At 43.0% G+C, this 8,944-nt stretch overlaps 1 pseudogene; it reads right to left on the bottom strand.

Annotated features, from left to right (window-relative positions):
- Window positions 1–2,140: 2,140 nt before the first annotated feature.
- LOC149090484 (uncharacterized) lies at window positions 2,141–2,659 on the bottom strand (annotated as a pseudogene).
- Between the last annotated feature and the right edge of the window lie 6,285 nt (window positions 2,660–8,944).

The raw sequence follows: 8,944 nt of genomic DNA, 5'->3' as shown, positions 1-8,944 counted from the left end.
TCAGATGCTTTAAATTTGGGTCGCTCTTGACCACGCGAAGCATGTCCGCATAGCTGCAACCACCTACACCTGAAACCGCGATGGCGTCGCTTCTAGAACGTTTTTGCAGCGGCTTGCGTCCCTTAACAACCGTCCAGCTGTTCGGATTCGTCTGTCGGCCTACCTGATTGGTTTTAACGGCTGCAGCCCGTAGAAGCATTGGCTCTATTGGATTTGCTGCGCTTTTATTGTGCCTAGGCTTTTTCGAGGGAGTTTTCCTCTGCTCAGTGGCAGCTTCCCTCGACCGCTTGGGCGTATTACTACCTGCTGTAGCACTAACGCTCGGTGTTTTAGCCTTCTGAGCTACTTCTTTGACCAGCGTGGTCTGCACCTCGCAGTCTTTGACCGGTCGGTTGCAGAACACTTCGGCCGTCTTGTGGAGACTGACCAGCCTAGCCAGCTCCTCCCTCATTAGTGCATTTATATGACGCTGCCCCCCAAATAGGGCAGACAAACCCTCTAGCGTAACTCCTATTTGAGCTAACGCTTCTTTTAAATACTTGGGTGCCTGGCACTCAGCCACTGGAGACTGGTACACGTCGACGGCTGCGGCAACGCCCTCTGTTGTTGCTGTGGCGATCGCTGCAACGAGGAACGGCGCGCGAAAGCTTGCAGCTCCTCCTCCATCATGGCCTCCATATTGCTCCGACTACCACGGCGTGAAGCCTGTAGTGGGCACTGCCTACTAATATAATTTGAGTTTAGAGACCACAGTAACTTAAACTCAACCTAATTACAGCGAGAGCCCGAAAGTATGCACTACTTTTAGTACCTGCTACCTCACACCAGCAGCTGGGTTGCTGTCTTTGCTGAGACTTAGCAACTCACCAAAGTTAGTGACCAGCTGATTGTCCGCTGCAATTTCCAGCACTACTATCAGCTGTTAGAGTGAATGCACCTGATTATTTATTATTTGCACAAATGTGACGCCTAATGTGACAAATTATTTCGCGCTTAAAAGGAAAGGGAAGGAGAAAAGCCCTGACGCCAAAAACAGTGACGCTATTGCCCCCCTCTCTTGCACCACCGGATTGTACCACTGGGGTACTCCGCGAAACCGCCGCGAAGTAAGTTTTTATTGTTTTTGTTTTGTCGTCGCTGGGTGCGTCGCGCCCACAGCAACCACGTTGTCTACAGATTTTTCCACTTTCACAGGGAAAAACAAAGATCAAGCTATTGTCCACGGTGGATCGCGATGACATCGATCGTACTCCACGAAAACGCAACTCGAACTCCATGTGTGTGTGTGTGTGCGTGCGTGTTTGCTAATTATTATTGAAATATCAGTTGTTTGTAGGGTTCAGGGGATCTCGTAGTGGAGCAGTCTCGACTAGATCTTTCTTACTTGTTATACCCTGAACCCATTGAAAATGGGAAATCAGGGTATAATAGTTTTGTTAAAATTATGTAACAGGTAGAAGGAGGCGTGGCAGACCCACAAAGTATTTATATTCTTGATCAGGGCGATAAGCTTAGTCGATTTGGCCCTGTCCGTCTGTCTGTCCGTCCGTATGTATGAACGCGTCGATCTCAGAAGATATAAGAGCTAGAGACTTGAAATTTTTTTCCTAGATCCGTGTATATTACGCGCATATCGAGTTTATCAATAAAATATGATAACTTTTCCCGATATTTTATTATTGATTAAAAACCCTATCGAAAGCTAGTTATTTGATTATAGCGCCTCCACCTTTAGAGCTAGAGCTTCCAAATTTTAAATGTAGATTCATGTGTATTTTATATAATTTCGGTTTTGTTAAAATTTACCCCCACCCCTAAATTTGACAACTAACCTTTGTAAAAGGCGTATTTCAAGTAGTAGAGACTTGTGCTTTGGAATGTGTTCATTTGAACATTGTGAGTATGTTCTGAAAGTTTCTTTAAGATTGGACGTCTAGAAAATAAATTATTCAACAAACAAATTCGTTTAATATTGCCCGCACAGCCCTAGAGCAGTCGCTGCTTACTGCGCAGTTAGCAGAGCGCGTTCTAATATTTGCGTGTGTATGTATGTGTGCCTAAAAAAGGTGCAGAGTGATTGGAATATCAGACTGGAGGGTTCAGGGTATCACCTAGTCGAGCAGTCTCGACTAGAGTCTTCTTACTTGTTTGTCTTAACGACAATTACGCGCACTAATCTCCTCCGGCTATGGCTTCCGTTACCACGCCTAGCATCTACTGTTGTGGAGGAGCGTTGTCGTCTCCCACGAGCACGACTGCTCCGACCTGCATCTGCTTCGTCGATTTTGACCTCTGCTGGAGGCTGAGCAGGTAGTCCCTTGACCACTCTATCCAAAACCGACGCTCGGTGTTGAATAACAGCTGCCATCTTTTTAAGAGTGTCAGCTTGGCGTCGTCGACTGCTTCTGTGGACACGAGTGGCAGCGGCGTGAGCAATCCCCCTATTAGGAAGTGCCCTGGCGTGAGCACTTCGCTGCTGGGAGCGACCATTGGCCGCGAGTTGAGTACGGCCTCGATCTCGACCAGCACGGTGGCCCATCGCTTTCAGCAGCAAACCCTTCGCGGATTTCACCGCCGCTTCCCAAAGGCCGCCAAAATGCGGCGCTCGAGGAGGGATAAAAACAAACTCCATGCCCCGCTCCGCAGCAAACGTTTCCATAGACGCTGTGTTGCCATGCAAAATTGCCTTGAGGTCCAGCGTGCGTGCAGCACCCACGAAATTGGTGGCATTGTCGCAATACAGCTTCCGGACAAGCCCACGTCGACTAATGAACCTGGATAAACACATCAGAAATGAATTTGAGGTTAATTCAAGATGCACTGCTTCGAAGTGAAACAAACAAATATGGCAATATACATTTTGACTGGCGATTTTCCACGAATTCCCAGCGAAACTAGTATTGGACCACAAAAGTCCACTCCACTGATCTCAAAGGCCTATTACCATGTAAGCGATCAGCGGGAAGATTGCCCATTATTTGGGATAAGAGTTTCGGTTTGTAGCGAAAACAATGTACACATTTTCGGACTACTGCACTGCAAGCCTCTCGAGCATTGACCAGCCAAACCTGCTGCCGAAGCAGGCCCATTAGTACTAGTGGATTGGCGTGGCAATGAGAGCGATGCAAATGCTCCAAATAAAGCGTCACGAAACGACACCTTTTTGAAAGCAATAAGGGAAATTTGGCATTATGTGCTAATGGTGCCTTCAATAAACGACCTCTTACTCGTAGCAACCACAACACATGCCTGCCATGCAATGACTTGATTTGTTACCTCATCGACCGCAATCATAGTAATTGCAGTTCTACGCTTCTCTAGCAGCTCTAATTCTTTTAATAAGGTAATTTGTGGGTTGGCTGGCCACAACGTGTCAGAAAGCTTTAAAAACCCTGGTCCGCAAAACCACAATGATGTCTGTTCATGAACATGCATGAACATAGAAATATGATAAGTATGGGAACATACAATCTATGTACTCGACAGACGGCATACATAAAATAGATACCACATGTGAAAGTGTGAACTGTCAAACTAGAAATAAAATACGACTCTGACCCTTAGCGACAAGATAACGTAAGAGACAAGTGCTGAGCCCTACAAACTCAGCGATAGGATAAGAATAGCTAATAGACCAACGCGGAGTCTTACACACTCAGCGATAAGATAAGAATATGTAATAGCCCAATGCTGAGCCTTACACACTCAGCAATAGATACATTAGATTTAAGGGTTGAAATCATGCATGAGTCTGGGTATATAAACCCGGGCTCAGAAGAATAAAGATCAATACGAAACTAAACACCATCATAGTCAAGTGTATTCGTTCATGGTCCTTCGAGCCGTACCATAAGACTACCAAATATCAAAAGTTGTAACAAGTGTATATTAAAGTGGAAAATTATTTTTTAAATAAGAAGTGATTTCCTTTTGGCTTACCAAAACACGCTGTGAGTAGAGGCACAGCAAGATCAACAAGGCGATCAAAACAAAAATACCTCCAACGGGTTAAGCCAAAAAGAAAATCAATCACAAATATACAAATATTACAACAACCGCAACAAGATGATGTCAGGAAAAGCTATTGAAATGCTAAAGAAGCAGTCAGACTTGTATGACATCATTTTAAAAGCCATAGCTGAAAAGGATTCGCTAGCAGTCGTGGATAAGTTGGTAGAAGAATTCGCTGCCAATCAATCGACGCTAATAAAGCCATCATGCGTATTTTACCCAGAAAATATACGATGGATTAATGGAAAAAATCAGGACCTACAAAGGGGAGCTGATGAAGGTCGAAGCCACCGACCCCGACATAGATGCCGACGAACCATCCACTAGTATGAATTGGCAAATGCAAGCCGAAATATCAATGGAAAAACATACTCAACAGGAAGCAATGCTTTCACGCAGAAAGGCGAGCCCAATGGATATAATGGTAGAACTTGTGGATAAAAGATCTCTAGCATTAAAGCAGCACATTGAAGAAGTGTATGCCAATCTAGAGCTCATGAACCAGGAGGAAACTCTAGACTGCAAAGAAACCCTAGAGTTCCTGTGGAACAAAGTCCAGTCAACGCTTATAGATTTAGAGGTGAAATTTAAAAGTCTTTCACAGTATGAAAGAAGACGTTCCAGAGCTACCAAAATCGGATCTTCCTCAATTTAATGGAGATCCAAAAGACTGGCCAAATTTCTTCAATTTGTTCTCCGACATGATTCACAAAAGGAAGGATATCAGTGACACAAAGAAACTGAACTACCTAAAATCATGCCTCAAAGGAGATGCCCAAATGGTAGTGAGCCATTTGTTAAATTGATCGTCTGCTAGCTACAATTCGGCGTGGGAACTTATATGTAAGCGCTATGAAAATAAGCGTAAGATATTCGCAAACGCCGCTAACCAGCTAGTGGAAAACGATGATGAAAGCAGGATCCGCCAATTCTTGGATAAAGCAAATGAGTGTACTCACATCGCCAAGGATGTATCCCAAATTGGTAACGATGCTGATGTACTATTCGCTCAGATTTTGCTACGAAGATTCTCGACAGAAGTCCTACAACTTTACGAGCAACATGTAAAGAGGGCCAGAGAAATTCAATCCTTGAAAGATGTACTAGAGTTTATTGATCAATTATATAATTCAATAGACGCAGTACAGAAAAGGGCCGTCCAGACGCTTACGGAAGCGAAGAAAATGAGCTACAAAAGATGCCGTTTTTGCAAACTGGATAGCCACGACATCACAAGGTGCTCAAGATTTAAAGCAGAGCCAGTTAAAAAACGCAAGGAGTTCGCAACTAAAAACGCTCTATGCTTTAAATGCCTAGGCGCCCATTGCATAAAAGATTGCAGAAGAGATTTGGCATGCAAGTATTGCACCAAATCACACAACAATTTGCTTCACGAGGAAGCGAATAAAAACGAGATCTTCAGCAGCAATTGTCTCAAAGAAAGCAACGGACAAGATACGTTGCTGGCAACTGCACTTATTCGGATCAAAAATAAGTCCGGAAAATACGAGCAGCTAAGAGCTCTCATCGATGGAGTTGGGTTACAATGGGACCCCAAAAGGTATGGGTTTACCTTTGTGGTCGATTTCCCAAAATTAGAGCGCATTACAAAACGTCTAATTTTGTCTCAATTGGCAAGAATCTTCGATCCACTGGGATGGCTTACACCAGTCACACTGCAAGGAAAATGCTTCATACAAGAGCTATGGAAACTACCGCTAACTTGGGACGAAAAACTGGAGCCTAGTCTCGTCAATTACTGGCAAGAATACGCAAGCGCATTACCAGAGCTAGCCAAAATCAATATACCACGCTGGTCGGGAAAATCGAACACTGATCCAACGGAGCTACATGGATTTTGTGACGCATCAGAAAAAGCGTACGCAGCGGTGGTGTATACAAAGGTTGGAGACAAAATCACTTTGCTAGCAGCAAAAAGCAAAGTAAACCCAATAAAAAACAAGAAGACAATCCCCAAATTGGAACTATGTGCAGCAAACTATTAGATAAAGTTCAAGCATTAGTAGGAAACCACATCAAAACGCTAGCATGGAGTGATTCACAAATTGCGCTTGCTTGGATAAAGAACAAGCGTAGCAAAGATAAGTTTGTCAAAACTAGAGTAGACGAGATAAACAAAAGACTGCCGAACGTCGAATGGAAATACGTCAAATCAGCAGACAACCCAGCAGATGTTGCCTCAAGAGGAATTGCCCCGGAACACTTAGCAGCATGCGACATATGGTGGAAAGGGCCTGAGTGGTTGACAAAACAACCACATCAGTGGCCACAACTTGAAGTGCCAGAAACTGTTACAGTAGCAACTATAACAACAAAAGAAAATTACCTGAGCCCACTATTGACAAAGTACTCATCAATAAATAAACTAATAAGTGTGATGGCTTACATATTACGATTTATTGCAAAATCAAGAGGAAAGAAGCATCAGCCGACACACCTAACAGTCGAAGAACTAAGGCAAGCCAAAACACTAAAAACCTAATAAGTGTGATGGCTTACACATTACGATTTATTGCAAAATCAAGAGGAAAGAAGCATCAGCCGACACACCTAACAGTCGAAGAACTAAGGCAAGCCAAAACAGTCATCATAAAACTGCAACAACAGCTTGATTTTGGGAAAGAGATAAATTTACTCAAAGCGAAGAAACCACTGGAAGCTAAGAGTAAATTACAAGCGCTCAACCCATTTCTGGATGGTGACGGGGTCTTACGTGTGGGAGGCCGCCTCCAAAGTGCATTGGTGCCATATAATGTGAAGCACCCAATTGTAGTTGGAAAATCACATCTTTCTTGGCTAATTATAAACCAAGCACATAAGGAAACCCTAAATGGCGGACTGATGCTTATGAGAAACCTCATTCAAAGGAAGTTCTGGATTGTCGGCTTACGCAACACGTTGAAGAAATATCTACGCAAATGCGTTACCTGCATCAGGTACAAATAGGAAATGGCCAGTCAGTTAATGGGAAACTTACCAGTGTATCGAGTAACTGGCGATTACCTATTCCAAAACACTGGCATTGATTACGCTGGGCCTTTCCAAATTAGATGTTCCAAAGAAAGAGGCCAAAAATCATACAAAGGGTACATATGTTTATTTGTATGCATGGCCACAAAAGCCCTACATCTGGAAGCTGTCAGTGACTTATCATCAGATAAGTTTTTAGAAGCTCTACATCGATTTTTTGCAAGACGAGGCAAAAGTGAAAATATGTATTCAGACAACGGCACTAATTTTGTAGGTGCTACTAGAATACTGGACAAGGAGCTGGTCGCAGCTATAAAAGAAAATAGCAGTATCGCACCAGTGCTGGAACGAGACGGCATAAAATGGCACTTGAATAAAATCCGTAAAACATCATCGGCGATAACAGCTTCACGTTTGAGGAGTTTTCGACACTGCTATGTACTTAACTCACGACCCTTAGTTACCTTAAATAATGACCCAGAGGGAGACGACATATTGACACCAGGTCATTTCATTGTTGGACGACCACTAGTTGGAGCTCCAGAACACTTTGACGAGCATCGAAAAATCGGATCCTTGGAGATGGAGGCACATGCAACGAATCAGAGCAGAGTTCTGGAGGAAATGGAAAGAGGAATACTTAACATCACTGCAACAGCGAACCAAATGGCGGCAAGCAAATGCAAACCTCACAGAAGGCCAACTTGTCTTATTAAAACAAGAAAACACACATCCCGCTAGATGGCCTATGGGAAAAATTACCAAAACTACAAAAGGACTAGATGGTAAAGTTCGAGTAGTCACAATAAAAACAAATATTGGTGAAGTTAAAAGATCAGTAAAAAAGATATGTTTACTACCCACTAATGAAAAGAATAAGCAAGACGACTCTCCGAAAGAGCGAAGGAAAACACGATCGGCAAAGTCTGTGACCGGAAAAGCGACAATTTTAAGTCTGCTAATGATGTTGCAGGTAGCAAGTACTACCATTATTTCTGATATAAATACAGCCACCAAACTTAAAATTCAGGATATGGATCCACAAACGGCAATGCTAATGGACAACCTTGGAAAAGTGGTCGTTTCATCAAGCTGGCAGATGCTGTTTTACTACGACATGCAAGCTTATTTCGAAGTACTGAAACAAGCAGATGAGCTCATGAGTAAAACAAACATCATTTGCGAAAAATTGGGTGATTTCAACGAATACTGCATAACAGTGAGCAACACAATAATGTTAAATTAAAAAGCATTAGAGAGAAAAACAAAATTATCACCCAAACGGCCATCAGATCAAAACGGTTCATAATGTTCTTCGATATTGGCACTGCAAACAGACTGGAAGAAAACATGCAGACAATAATCAAAAACGAAAAGCGGCTAAATGATTATGTCAGCAACCAAACATCTATAATCAATGCAACATCAAACCTTGTGCAAACCACCACAGAGGAAGTTAATAAAAACTTTGAAAAAGTTACAAGGCAAATAAACAAAATGGCAAGCACTATGAAAGAGAACTTCTCCGCTTACAAAGAGTCCATAAAATTCTTTATGTTGATTAACCAAGTGAGAAACTGGATTGAGGAAACCGAAAAAACTGCAGAGGAACCAACTTCTCCCTGGCAAAAACTCTCCAAAAAGGCTTCAGTTAGTGTACAAACTCATGAAAGCGCAAGCTATATTTAAAGACAACATGCTTGTCATAGACGCAAGGCTGCCAATATACATAAATCAGCATGCCACTCTCTTCGAAGCAGTACCCATACCACTTGTACTGAAAGGGAGAAAGGTCATTCCGAGGACTAAAACGAAATTCCTGATCTTCAACACTGAGATAAACGCCTACCACTCAATGACTGAAATGGAAGTCGGTCAGTGCCGGCATGAAGACGAGACCCTATGCGAAGGAAGTTGGGTGTGGGAAGATGCAGATGACGAA

Source organism: Drosophila navojoa, unplaced genomic scaffold, assembly GCF_054131105.1.
Source record: "Drosophila navojoa isolate 15081-1374.11 unplaced genomic scaffold, UAZ_NAV_1.0 NAV_Backbone_89, whole genome shotgun sequence".
In the NCBI taxonomy this organism is placed as follows: Eukaryota; Metazoa; Arthropoda; class Insecta; order Diptera; family Drosophilidae; genus Drosophila; species Drosophila navojoa.
Note: the sequence above shows the minus strand (reverse complement) of the source record. Positions and strands in the feature narration are given on the sequence as shown.